Below are 14,999 nucleotides of genomic sequence, written 5' to 3'. Positions count from 1 at the left end.
CTGGTCTTACATTTAGATCTTTAATCCATTTTGAGTTTATTTTTGTGTGTGGTGTTAGAAAGTGATCTAGTTTCATTCTTTTACAAGTGGTTGACCAGTTTTCCCAGCACCACTTGTTAAAGAGATTGTCTTTACTCCATTGTATATTCTTGCCTCCTTTGTCAAAGATAAGGTGTCCATATGTGTGTGGATTTATCTCTGGGCTTTCTATTTTGCAGATGACATGATCCTTTACATGGAAAACCCTAAAGACTCCACCAGAAAATTACTAGAGCTCATCAATGAATATAGTAAAGTTGCAGGATATAAAATCAACACACAGAAATCCCTTGCATTCCTATACACTAATAATGAGAAAGTAGAAAAAGAAATTAAGGAAACAATTCCATTCACCATTGCAACGAAAAGAATAAAATACTTAGGAATATATCTACCTAAAGAAACTAAAGACCTATATATAGGAAACTATAAAACACTGATGAAAGAAATCAAAGAGGACACTAATAGATGGAGAAATATACCATGTTCATGGATGGGAAGAATCAATATAGTGAAAATGAGTATACTACCCAAAGCAATTTACAAATTCAATGCAATCCCTATCAAGCTACCAGCCATATTTTTCACAGAACTAGAACAAATAATTTCAAGATTTGTATGGAAATACAAAAAACCTCGAATTGCCAAAGCAATCTTGAGAAAGAAGAATGGAACTGGAGGAATCAATTTGCCTGACTTCAGGCTCTACTACAAAGCCACAGTCATCAAAAGAGTATGGTACTGGCACAAAGACAGACATATAGATCAATGGAACAAAATAGAAAGCCCAGAGATAAATCCTCTGCCTTTTTTAAAACCAGTTGGAACATCTGGAAGTTCATGGTTCACATATTGTTAAAGCCTGGCTTGGAGAATTTTGAGCATTTCTTTACTAGGGTGTGAGATGAGTGCAATTGTGTGGTATTCTTTGGCATTGCCTTTCCTTGGGATTGGAATGAAAACTGACTTTCCAGTCCTGTGGCCACTGCTGCGTTTTCCAAATTTGCTGCCATATTGAGTGCAGCACTTTTTCACAGCATCATCTTTTAGGATTTGAAACAGCTCAACTGGAATTCCATCACCTCCACTAGCTTTGTTTGTAGTGATGCTTCCTAAGGCCCACTTGACTTCACATTCCAGAATGCCTGGCTCTAGGTGAGTGATCACACTATTGTGATTATCTGAAAAGGCTCAATCGTGTAAGTAATAAAGCTTTTCATTATCCTTTGGTGTCTGCAAAGAATCATCACTCTTGACATCCAAACCCATTTAGTAGTGGGAGAGTCCCCTCTTGTGTCTTTAGGATGGTCACAACAGAGACAGGAGATTTGCACAGAAGAACAAAGCAACGATGGTACACTGCTGGCTTTGAAGGTGGAGGAAGACATGACAAACCAAGGGATGAAGAAATGCAGGTCTAGAAGCTGGAAAAAGCAAGGCATCAGATTCTAGAGTGTGGAGGAGTGCAACCCAGCCAGCAACTTCATTTACGCCCAGTGAAATTTATTTCAGACATCTGACCTCCCAAACAGCAAGAGAATCAATGTGTATTGTTTTAAATTACCAAAGTCATAGTAACTCCTTACAGCAGTCCTAGGAAATCAGGAAATGACATCAAATGGTAGCTCAGATGATAAAGAATCCACCTGCAATGAAGGCAGACCTGGGTTTGATCCCTGGGTCAGGAAGATCCCCTGGAGAAGGGCATGGCAACCCACTCCAGTATGCTTGCCTAGAGAATCCCATGGATGGAAGAGCCTTGCAGGCTACAGTCCATAGGGTCACAAAGAGCAGGACACGACTGAGAGACTAACACACACAGAGGTACTAATATAGTCACTCTGTTCACCAGCACCATAGGCAGCTGTTTGTTTGTTTTTCTTTAATGTCAGTTGTTTTTCTTTAATGTCAGTTGCATTTAAGAATGTCTTTGATGGAAGAGTGAAACTTACTTCTTTTAATTTTTAAATTTTGTTTATTTTTGGCTTCACTGGTCTTTGGTGCTGTACGTGGACTTTCTCTAGTTGTGGCGAGCAGAGGCTACTCTATAGTTGCAGTGCATGGGCTTCTCATGGTGGTGGCTCCTCTTGTTGTGGAACACAAGCTCTAGGCTTGCAGGCTTTAGTAGTTATGGCACACGGGCTTAGTTGCTCCATAGCATGTCGTATCTTCCCAGACCTGGGATCAAACCTGTGTCCCCTGCATTGGCAGGCAGATTCTTAGCCACTGGACCACCAGGGAAGTTCCCAGTGAAAATCATTAATATAACAAATATTGACCCTTGAGTACCTGGGTTTTTAATATTTTGTATGACAAAATGAGAAGTATGCATAAAACATTTCCACTGCATCCTGAATTATAATAACTGCCTCAAAGACAAACTCTTGTACAATTTAAAAGCAACTTTTTTCATCAAACACCATTTTTACATAAAAGGATTACTGAGAGTTAAACTTTAGTTATTCAGACTTGGGTTCTTGGCAGACATTTTCTCTAAAATTAACAAAGTGAGCCTGTCATTTCAAGGGAAAACAACTGACAGCATTTTTGCCAATTATAAAACTCAAGTTTTCAAGTAAAAATTAGAATTTTAGAAAACTTGTATCTGCCACCATGAGCTTGATAGCTTTCCAAAACATACTTTCCTGATGAGATCAATGGTTATAGTAACAAATGTAATATTTTTACATTGTATAATGAAATGTGTCAATATTTGGAAGATCTACATGATATTTTTCAAATGATCAATACACAATATTACAAAATCACACATGGGTAAAAAAATCTATTCAAAGTGAAGATATACTAATGGGTTTTTCACGTATGGAAACATAAAAAATTCAATGATATGCTTTCAGATTGCATATTGGAACTAACCTCTAAGAAACTTCCATCTGTCAAATGTTGGTATATTATCAAAGAATATCCACAATTACCTGAATTGGCTAATAAAATATTCCTGGCTTTTCCAGCTACATATATGTGTGAGGAAGGATTTTCTTCCTATTTTTCTCCCAGAACAAGCAGAACAGTAGCATGAATGCAGAACTATGAAAATTCAGCTCTCTTCTATTACAAGACATTAAAGAGATTTGTGAAAGTGTAAAGCAAAGCTACTTCTTTCACTAAGTATCTTGTCCTTTTGAAAAATATAGCTCTTTTCACAAAACAATTTTTCCAACTTATAATGAACATATTCATTTTTAAAGATTTCATAATTAAAGATCTTTAAATTTCTCACTTTTAATTTCTAATACAATGAATACTAATAGACATAACTCACATAAACAAAAGTTTGCTGGGGTCCTCAGTAATTTTTGAGAGTACAACTGAAAAGTTTGAGAACTGCTGCCCTAGAGAAATGCTTAGAAAAATGCTCAAGAAAATGTGTCTATTGCAGCTTTATTTCAAACAGTGAAAAATGGAGTTATTTTAAATATCCATGAAGAGGTGAATCAAGACATAAATTGTGGAACTTCCCTGGTGGTCCAATGGTTAAGAATCCACCTGCCAGTGCAGGGGACACAGGTTCGATCCCTGGCCCAGGAATTCTTCACATGCCACAGGGCAACTAAGCCCATGTGCCACAAATACTGAAGTTTATGCACCCCAGAGCCTGTGCTCTGCAACAAGAGAAGCCAAGGATTCCCAGGTGGCACCAGTGGTAATGCAGGAGACATAAGAGATGTGGGTTCGATCCCTGGGCCAGGAAGAAACCCCAGAGAAGGAAATGGCAACCTGCTCCAGTATTCTTGCCTGGAGAATCCCATGGACAGAGGAGCCCAGTGGGCTGCAGTCCATAGGGTTGCAAAGAGTCAGACACAACTGAAGCAACTTAGCACACACATCATACACACACACCCCACAAATAGACAGTAGCCCCTCTCTCTATAACTAGAGAAAGTCCCCTTGGAGCAACAAAGACTCAGTGTAGCCAAGAATTAAAAAATAATAGATAAATAAATAATTTTAAAAAGAGATAAATTGTGTAAATTCATACAATGTATTCATATATCACTGTTAAAATGAAAAAAGGAGTTACAACTAGTAACATGGGTGAATATCAAAAACATAATGGTAGGGAAGTTGTCAATTATATGTACAGGATGATAGATTTGTATATATTTTGAAAACACATATAAGGTTAAAATATATAACAATGCTAGCTTTTGTCTAAGTATATGTGCATATAATAAATTTATATACATGAAAATGGATAAGAAGAATGCCTACCAACTTCAGGATGTGGTTCCTCTGGAAATAAAGGGAATTGGGAAAAGGTACAAATGGACTTTGACTTAATCCACAATGTTTTCTCTCTTTAATAATATTTTAAAATCTAAAGCAGATAGGATGAAATGCCAACACGTGCTAATTCTGGGTGATAGGTAAATGGATATCCCTGTTATGAAAGCCTCCTCGAAGACATTCGGCCAGTGTTGCCCTCTCCCAGTTCATGTATCATAGTCATGAGGGCTCCTGAGAGGAGGGAGAGTTCCACAAGGTGGAAGAATACTCAATGGCATTCTCAGTTCTTGATTCACTTTCAGAATATTACAGTAAATTGTTGTTCATCTCTGACTCATCAAGAGGATTTTCACTAATAGTATCTAGTTTTAAATAAACCATCCTTAAAACATGGACAAGTGGCTTGAATAGACTCTTGCAAAGAACCTAAATGAAAATAGCTCTATAAATAATTGCCAATTGAAAATAAATCTAATAATGATCTGAGCACAAGCAGTAATAAAAAAGTGGCAGAGCTGACATTTTCCCTGCTGTGAGAGCAAGCTCTTCATAGATCACAATGAGTAATCTAGTCACATCAGACACTGTCAGCCCCCCAAACTGTAGTAATGAAGAAGAATACCTAAAAATATTTGTAAATCTATATCATACATTATTAATGATGAACATCTTCCCAAGCCTGTTATGTCCTTGAGATAATAACTTATGATCTTATGAATTCATATGATATTTTTAAAGATTAATTCTTCTTTATATCATTCTCTTTATGTTTTGTATGTTTATAATAATATTTAAGCTAATAGTTAAAGATATAACATTGTGGGGGGAGAGAGAGATACACACTGCTTGTTCAAAATCTTTTTACTTATGGGGTGTGCAATAAGAAAAACTAAAATCCACTGGTCTATACCAGGGGTGGATCCAGGCTTATGGGGCCTGAATCTCGTAACAAATTGGGGGGGGGGGGTCTCCTTAATTAATAGAATACAAAATTAGACAGAAGTGAAAACTTAGACTGAGAAAAGAAATCACAACAAATTATAAAACTGCAAACACTCACAAGTACCATTAGCATCACAAAATCCAGAAAAATAATGTAATGTTCTATAGTTAACTCCATGACACCACTATCAACTGCCAAAATTCTACAGGCAGGGAATGGGCTAATAAGAGTCGTCAGCTGCAAACACATGGTACTCCCTGTGAAAAAGAATGATTCAGAGAGTCGAGCTGCAGGCCAAGTAGATACAGCCATGGGCCCAGAAGGGAAAACGTCAAACCACAGAGGTTTATTCCCAGGCTTTGAAACCTAATGTTTGCCTAGCTAGACTTTTAAACTGCTTAGTTAGTATTGGTGACTCTTGCCTTTCATTTTCTTCTATTTTGAACAGTAATGTACATTACTGGTATCCTACGTCCATCCCACCATTGTATTTTCAAAGCAGATACCTTGTTTTCTATTTTCACAAGTCCACGAATGAACAGAAATTTTGCCACAGAATGGATCATACTTAGAGCCTCATTCTACCTAATTTTGATGATTTGTGTGATATTTGGGACTTTTGAACTGATGAGACTTGGATGAGATTTTGGACTTGATGTTGTAAATGTGATGAGACATTGGAGAACTTTGGGATGGAGGCAAAGTATTTTGCATGTGAGATGGACATGACTCTTTGGGGGCCAAAGGGCAGACTGTGATAGACAGAATAATGCTCCCCAAAGATGTCCAGAGCCTTATTTCCAGAGACTGTGAATCTGTTAATTTACATGGCAAGAATTTTGCAGATGTGATTAAGTGAAGGATCTAAATATGGGGAGATCATCCTAGATAATCTCAGTCAACCCAATGTAATCACAAAGGTCCTTATAAAAGAGAGGCAGGAGGGTCAGAGTCTTTGGAAGAAGATGTGACGTTGGAAGCAGGGGTCATAGAGATTTTTTGAAGATGTGATGCTATGGACTTTGAAGATGGAGGAAGGGGCCATGAGCTAAGGAATGCAAGTAGGCCCTAGAAGCTGGAAAAGAAAAAGTCTGAACTCTTCCCTAGAGCTAGAACCCTGCCAACACCTTGAATTTAGTAAAACTGATTTCAGACTTCTGCTCTCTAGAATAGTAATATCTTGTGTTGTTTAAAGCCACTAAATTCTGTGGTAATTTTTTATAACAGCTGTAGGAAACAAGTACAGTACCCCCAGAAATACAGCTCTATCAGGATTCAGAATTTCTCACTTATTTTACTGAGATATTTCAAAATTCCTTTCCATATGGCATTAAAGCTTTATCAATATTTTGAATAGTTTTTGTAACTTGCTTGCGTTTTCCTTCTGATATTCACAAATATATTTTAGAGGTCTTAAAATGTCATTATACCCATGTTGCAAGGGTTGATGAGCCTTATAATGAACAAGTTATCTTATGACACTCAGACTCTTAAAAGAAGAATCCAAGTTGGCATGTGTATTTAAACTATTAACACTACAGGGACTTCCCTGACAGTCCAGTGGCTAAAACTTCACACTCCCAATGCAAAAGGCCCAGGTTCAATCCCTGGTCAGGGAACTAGATCCCACATGCCACAACTAAGATCAAAGATCCTGCATGCCAAAACTAAGACCTGGTGCAGCCAAGTGAATATATTTTTCAAGTTAAAAAAAAATAAATTAGTACATCTATGACATAAGCCTAAAAACAAAACATAATTATGACAATATACCAAAGAAGTAAAAACTTCAAGTATTACGGAGGCAGCTTTGTCTTCAATTATTAAGGAAAGGAGCTGTGCACTCTGCATACCACCTCTAATGTCTTTAAAGAGGACTTGAAAGCACTCTTTCCAGTCTTCTGTTCTAACCTTTCCTAACAGCTACACTGCCCTATTGACTGCAAATGCTGTTCAGTGGCAGTTTGTAACCACCCAAGGTCTTGTTTCAAATTGTTGAATAAAATCACTGATAGAATTGACATATATACACTATTGATACTATGTATAAAATAGATAATTAACAAGAACCTACTGTATAGCTCAGGGAACTCTACTCAGTTCTCTGTAGTGAGCTGTGAAGGAAATCCAAAAAAGAGGGGATATATGTCCATGTATAACTGATGCACTTTACTATACAGCAGAAACTAACACAACACTGTAAAACAACTGGACTCCAGTAAAAATTAATTTTAAAAAATCACTGATAGATGGTTATCAGTTAGTAAAAAACATTTAAATTATACTAGGGCCCAATAATCGCCAATTAATTGGTGTTTGTCACATCTAACGTAGAATCTACAATAATGGGGTAGTATTTGGTATCTGGTTTATTAACTTAATTTCCCACTTTATTTTCTCACTGACTCCATTAATTCTTATAAACTAGTTTAGATAAGCAACTCCAATTTTCCATTTTTGATATTTTTCCCAGTGCTTATATGATAACTGATCACACTTATCAATTTTGTAAAAGATTGCCATGAAATCTGTGTTTTGAAGAATGCCACTCTCCTTTCTAACCTCTGAAGAGAAAACCTCTTTCACTTAAAAATTTAATAGGTATAACTATTCTCTTCTTTTTTAAGCATTTCAAAAGAATACTTTTCCTATCCTTCAAGACATTGATTTAGTTCATTTTCATTTGACTTTCAGATATTCTCAAATAAACAGTCTGCTGGTGCCTTGTGGAGTCTTCAGGAATTAATATACCCATCCAGTCTGTTTTGCTGAGAAGGATTTATAAACAAATAAAAGCTTTTATAATGTCCATTTTAAATTATGTTTGATTCTCTGTAAATACTATTGAGATAATGACTTGGGGGAAATCTGCCTTTTCTAAACAATATTAAATAAAATTATTGTTCATCATAAAGACCAAAAGGAAAACTCTTAGTTTTTATTGGTGTTAATGAATCCTAACATTCATATATGCTCTATTGATCCTACAAATTGTGTTTTACTTTATTATCCACTTTTTCACTTCCTCTCAACATGTGTCTAATGCTTATAATCTTCTTTCCTTTCTTCTTTCATCATTTCATTATCTATATTTTCTTGGTTATAGTGGTTCCTTTCTTTAATTTGTGACTTTTGATCTTTAGAGTGTTTGGTTTCTGTTGGATATAATGGACTTTTTAATATGTTGAAGTTTCTGCCAGTCTTCTTTTCTTCAGTTGTTGGTTTTGGCTTGCTTGCACTAGGATAGTTCCTTCCTGTCACATCCAAATTTTGGTTGGCCAATAAAATATTGAAGAAACATACACAAAATTAAGATAAAATTAAGGCATTTACAAGAGAATTTCTTATGCTGCTGAATTATACTAAGCTACATAATCATTCATTTTATATCAAATTACTCACATAGCACGGGCAGCTGCAACCAGCACACTTAGTGTGGCCAAGAGGAGCTACCCCACATCCAAGGTCAGGGGCGATAGCCGGGAGGAGCTACCCCACGTCTGAGGTCAGGGGTGGTGGCTGAGAGTGCCAGGCTGCAACGGTGCAGGAACGGCCTAGAGGAGCTACCCCACATCCAAGGTCAGGGGAGGTGGCCTGCAGGAGCTATTCCATGTTCAAGGTCAGGAGAGGTGGCGGTGAGGAGATACCCCTCGTCCAAGGTAAGGAGCAGCGGCTGTGCTTTGCTGGAGCAGCCCTGAAGAGATACCCCATGTACAAGGTAAGAGAAACCCAAGTAAGACGGTAGGTATTGCAAGAGAGCATCAGAGGGCAGACACACTGAAACCATACTCACAGAAAACTAGTCAATCTAATCACATGGACCACAGCCTTGTCTAACCCAGTGAAACTAAGCTATGGCCGTGGGGCCACCCAAGACGGGCGGGTAATGATGGAGAAGGCTGACAGAATGTGGTCCACTGGAGGAGGGAATGGCAAGCCACTTCAGTATTCTTGCCTTGAGAACCCCATGAACAGTATGAAAAGGCAAAATGAGAGGATACTGAAAGGTGAACTCCCCAGGTCAGTAGGTGCCCAATATGCTACTGGAGATCAGTGGAGAAATAAATCCAGAAAGAATGAAGGGATGGAGCCAAAGCAAAAACAATACCCAGCTGTGGATATGACTGGTGATAGAAGCAAGGTCTGATGCTGTAAAGAGCAGTATTGCATAGGAACCTGGAATGTCAGGTCCATGAATCAAGGCAAATTGGAAGTGGTCAAACAGGAGATGGCAAGAGTGAACGTCGACATTCTAGGAATCAGCAAACTAAAATGGACTGGAATGGGTGAATTTAACTCAGATGACCATTATATCTACTACTGCAGGCAGGAATCCCTCAGAAGAAATAGAGTAGCCATCATGGTCAACAAAAGAGTCCAAAATGCAGTACTTGGATGCAATCTCAAAAACGACAGAATGATCTCTGTTCGTTTCCAAGGCAAACCATTCAATATCACAGTAATCCAAGTCTATGCCCCAACCAGTAACACCGAAGAAGCTGAAGTTTAACGGTTCTATGAAGACCTACAAGAGCTTTTAGAACTAACACCCAAAAAAGATGTCCTTTTCATTATAGGGGACTGGAATGCAAAAGTAGGAAGTCAAGAAACACCTGGAGTAACAGGCAAGTTTGGCCATGGAGTATGGAATGAAGCAGGGCAAAGGCTAATAGAGTTTTGCCAATAAAATGCACTGGTCATAGCAAACACTCTCTTCCAACAACACAAGAGAAGACTCTACACATGGACATCACCAGATGGTCAAAACCAAAATCAGATTGATTATATTCTTTGCAGTGAAAGATGGAGAAGCTCTATACAGTCAGCAAAAACAAGACTGGGAGCTGACTGTGGCTCAGACCATGAACTTTGAAGAAAGTATGGAAAACCACTAGACCATTCAGGTATGACCTAAATCAAATCCCTTATGATTATACAGTGGAAGTGAGAAATAGATTGAAGGGCCTAGATCTGATAGATAGGGTGCCTGATGAACTATGGACGGAGGTTTGTAACATTGTACAGGAGACAGGGATCAAGACCATCCCCATGGAAAAGAAATGCAAAAAAGCAAAATGGCTGTCTGGGGAGGCCTTACAAATAGCTGTGAAAAGAAGAGAGGCAAAAAGCAAAGGAGAAAAGGAAAGATATACCCATCTGAATGTAGAGTTTCAAAGAAGAGCAAGGAGAGATAAGAAAGCCTTCCTCAGCAATCAATGCAAAGAAATAGAGGAAAACAACAGAATGGGAAAGACTAGAGATCTCTTCAAGAAAATTAGAAATACCAAGGGAACATTTCATGCAAAGATGGGCTCGATAAAGGACAGAAATGGTCTGGACCTAACAGAAGCAGAAGATATTAAGAAGAGGTGGCAAGAATACACAGAAGAACCATACAAAAAAGATCTTCACGACCCAGATAATCATGATGGTTGATCACTCACCTAGAGCCAGACATCCTGGAATGTGAAGTCAAGTGGACCTTAGAAAGCATCACTACAAACAAAACTAGTGGAGGTGATGGAATTCCAGTGGAGCTGTTTCAAATCCTGAAAGATGATGCTGTGAAAGTGCTCCATTCAATATGGCAGCAAATTTGGAAAACTCAGCAGTAGCCACAGGACTAGAAAAGGTCAGTTTTCATTCCAATCCCAAAGAAAGGCAATGCCAAAGAATGCTCAACCACACAATTGCACTCATCTCACCCACTAGTAAAGTAATGCTCAAAATTCTCCAAGCCAGGCTTCAGCAATACATGAACCATGAACATCCAGATGTTTAAGCTTGTTTTAGAAAAGGCAGAGGAACCAGAGATCAAATTGCCAACATCCGCTGGATCATGGAAAAAGTAAGAGAGTTCCAGAAAAGCATCTATTTCTGCTTTATTGACTATGCCAAAGCCTTTGACTGTGTGGATCACAATAAACTGTGGAAAATTCTGAAAGAGATGGGAATACCAGACCACGACCTGCCTCTTGAGAAATCTATATGCAGGTCAGAAAGCAACAGTTCGAACTGGACATGGAACAGACTGGTTCCAAATAAGAAAAGGAGTACATCAAGGCTGTATATTGTCACCCTGCTTATTTAGCTTTGATGCAGAGTACATCATGAGAAACGCTGGGCTGGAAGAAGCACAAGCTGGAATCACGATTGCCAGGAGAAATATCAATAACCTCAGATATGCAGATGACACCACCCTTATGGCAGAAAGTGAAGAGGAACTAAAAAGCATCTTGATGAAAGTGAAAGAGGAGAGTGAAGAAGTTGGCTTAAAGCTCAACATTCAGAAAACGAAGATCATGGCATCCGGTCCCATCACTTCGTGGGAAATAGATGGGGAAACAGTGGAAACAGTGTCAGACTTTATATTTTTGGGCTCCAAAATCACTGCAGATGGTGATTGCAGCCATGAAATTAAAAGACGCTTACTCCTTGGAAGAAAAGTTATGACCAACCTAGATAGCATATTGAAAAACAGAGACATTATTTTCCCAACAAAGGTCCGTCTAGTCAAGGCTATGGTTTTTCCAGTGGTCATGTACGGATGTGACAGTTGGAAAGTGAAGAAGGCTGAGCACTGGAAAATTGATGCTTTTGAACTGTGGTGTTGGAGAAGACTCTTGAGAGTCCCTTGGACTGCAAGGAGATCCACCCAGTCCATTCTGAAGGAGATCAACCCTGGGATTTCTTTGGAAGGAATGATGCTAAAGCTGAAACTCCAGTACTTTGGCCACCTGATGTGAAGAGTTGACTCACTGGAAAAGACTCTGATGCTGGGAGGGATTGGGGGCAGGAGGAGAAGGGGACGACAGAGGATGAGATGGCTGGATGGCATCACTGACTTGATGGATGTGAGTCTGAGTGAACTCCGGGAGTTGGTGATGGACAGGGAGGCCTGGCGTACTGCGATTCATGGGGTCGCAAAGAGTCAGACACAACTAAGTGACTGAACTGAACTGAACTGACTCTTATGTTCTATACAATGACATACTGATAGGTACATGTAGGCATATTGTCACTGGAACACATTTCTTCAAGCCATTTTTTTGCATTAGTGGTGATTTTACATGCTATCCCATGCGAAACTGCCAGACTCCATCCAGACAACATGGATCATATATACTGAAACACAGTCCAATACATTGGGATGCATAAAACATGAGAATTCATACACTTATGTATTGCTGGTAATATTACCATAGGTTTGAGCTTGCAAACACAGGACTTCTGATAGATTCTCTTTAGTTAGATTTCCACCAAAAAAAAAAAAAAAAAACAGAGAGAGAAAAATGTTTATGGTACATTTGTAATCATTCATCAGCATTATTGATTTTATTCCTTTCAGGCAAGAATTTATGTTTCGAATAGGCACTGATAACTAAATGCTTCACATAAAATTTTTCATGTCTGGTAACTAGAATAACTTTCCAGACTTTCCATAGTTTCCGCCTCTGCACATTTCAAATTCTATTTCTCTTCCACTAACCACACTCTCTCTGTGCCAGACACCAAAGGTACTTTTGTTATTTCAGCCCAACCTCTGACCTTGCTCATTGGGCAAAAGGAGTATTCCTGAAAAACATTCCTATATTATCAGTAATTAACTATATACAGAAATTATTTTGACTCTCAAAAATAACATCTTACTAAACCCAAACTCAATGCATTTCCATCAACTGTTCAGTAGCCAGATCCCCAAAATTCTCACAGCCAGTAGAAGGCCAACAATAAACAACAGCAAAAATCTGATAGAAGGTATGGTGGAATGGAAAGAGATGGAAGTCATAATTGGTTGCTATTAAAATATCTTCTGCAAATGTTTTTTAATTTGTTTTTAATTAATTAATTAATTAGGCTGTGCTGGATCATAGTCACAGCACATGGGCTCTTTAGTTGCAACATGCAAACCCTTAGTTGTGCCATATGGGATCTAGTTTCCTGACCAGGCAACAAACCAGGGCACCCTGCATTGGAAGCATGGATTCTTAGCCACTGGATCACCAGAAAAGTCCCTGTAAACACTTTTTTAAAATGATAATACCATTTGATATATGTATACCATATTTATGGTATGGTATTGGTATATCACACCACTGTTTTTCCTTTCTGAAAAGAATTAGCAAAGAAACACTCCTTTTTTTGTACTGAGATATAATTTACATAGAGCATTGTTGAAGTTTCAAGTGTATGTGTTGATTTGATACATTTATATAATACAGTATGATGACACTGAAGCTTTAGCCAACACCTCTGTCATGCCACATAATTATAATTTCTTTTTTTATGGTTAGAACATTTCAAATCTAGTCTCTCAGCAATTTTGAAGTATAAAAGCATTATGACTATAATCATTATACTCTGTATTAGACATGCAAAACTTATTATCTTCTAATTGTAAGTTTGCATCCTTTAACCACATCTCCCCAGTTCCTTACCCCTTGGCCACTGGGCACTAATTATCTGAAAAATCTGAAGAATTATTGAATGCATTCATTTTCCTTTTTTTCTCCCTTTTAAGAATTGAAGGGGACATACATATACATATGGCTGATTCATGTTGATATATGGAAAAAACCAACACAATACTGTAAAGCAATTACCCTCCAATTAAAAGTGAATAAAATTTTTAAAAAGAAATAAAAAAAAAACTGAATCCTTAAAAAACTAAAAATATCAACAGAGCTACCATATGACCTAGCAATCTGGGAATTCCTGGGCATATACACAGAGAAAACCATAATTCAAAGAGATATATGCAGTCCAATGTTCATGGCAGCACCTTTTACAATAGCCAGGATATAAAGGCAACCTAAATGCCCAGCAACAGAGGAATGGATAAAGAAGACATGGTACATATATATAATGGAGTATTACTCAGTCATAAGAAAGAACAAAATAATGCCATTTGCAGTAACATAGATGGACCTAGGGGGACTTCCCTGATGGCTCAGTTGGTAAAGAATCCGCCTGCAATGCAGGAGGCCCCAGTTCAATTTCTGGGTCGGGAAGCTCCTCTGGAGAAGGGATAGGCTACCCACTCCAGTATTCTTGGGCTTCCCTGGTGGCTCAGCTGGTAAAGAATCCACCTGTAATGTGGGAGACCTGGGTCCAATCCCTGGGTTGGGAAGATCCCCTGGAGAAGGGAAAGGCTACCCACTGGTCTGAAGAATTCCATGGACTGTATAGTCCATGGGGTTGCAAAGAGCTGAACACAACTGAGTGACTTTCACTTTCTTTCTTTCAGATGGGCCTAGAGATTGTCATACTGAGTGAAGTAAGTCAGACACAGAAAGACAAATATCGTATGATTTCACTCATAGGTGGAATCTAAAAAATGAGAGGTATAAATGAACTTATATACAAAACGGCAGTAGAGTCGCGGATGTAGAAAACAAACTTAGGGTTACCAGGTGATGGTAGGGGCAGGGATAAATTAGGAGACTGGGCCTGACATACACACTTTATTATACATAAAATAGATAACTAATAAGAACTTGCTATATAGCGCAGGGAATTCCACTCAATACTCTGTAATGGCCTACATGAGAAAAGAATCTTAAAAAAATGGATATACGTCTATGTATAACTGAATCACTTTGCTGTACACCTGAAACACAACATCGTGAATCAACTATAGTCCAATAAAATTTAAAAAAAATAGAAGTGAGGAAATACTACACATGTACATAAATAAGCCAATGTAAAATGTCAAGGGAAAAAACAACGTTTTAGTCCTGATATTTAACCTCTGGTTTAACTCACATAT

Source organism: Capricornis sumatraensis, chromosome X, assembly GCF_032405125.1.
Source record: "Capricornis sumatraensis isolate serow.1 chromosome X, serow.2, whole genome shotgun sequence".
Taxonomy (NCBI): Eukaryota; Metazoa; Chordata; class Mammalia; order Artiodactyla; family Bovidae; genus Capricornis; species Capricornis sumatraensis.
This window is presented reverse-complemented; position numbering follows the sequence as displayed.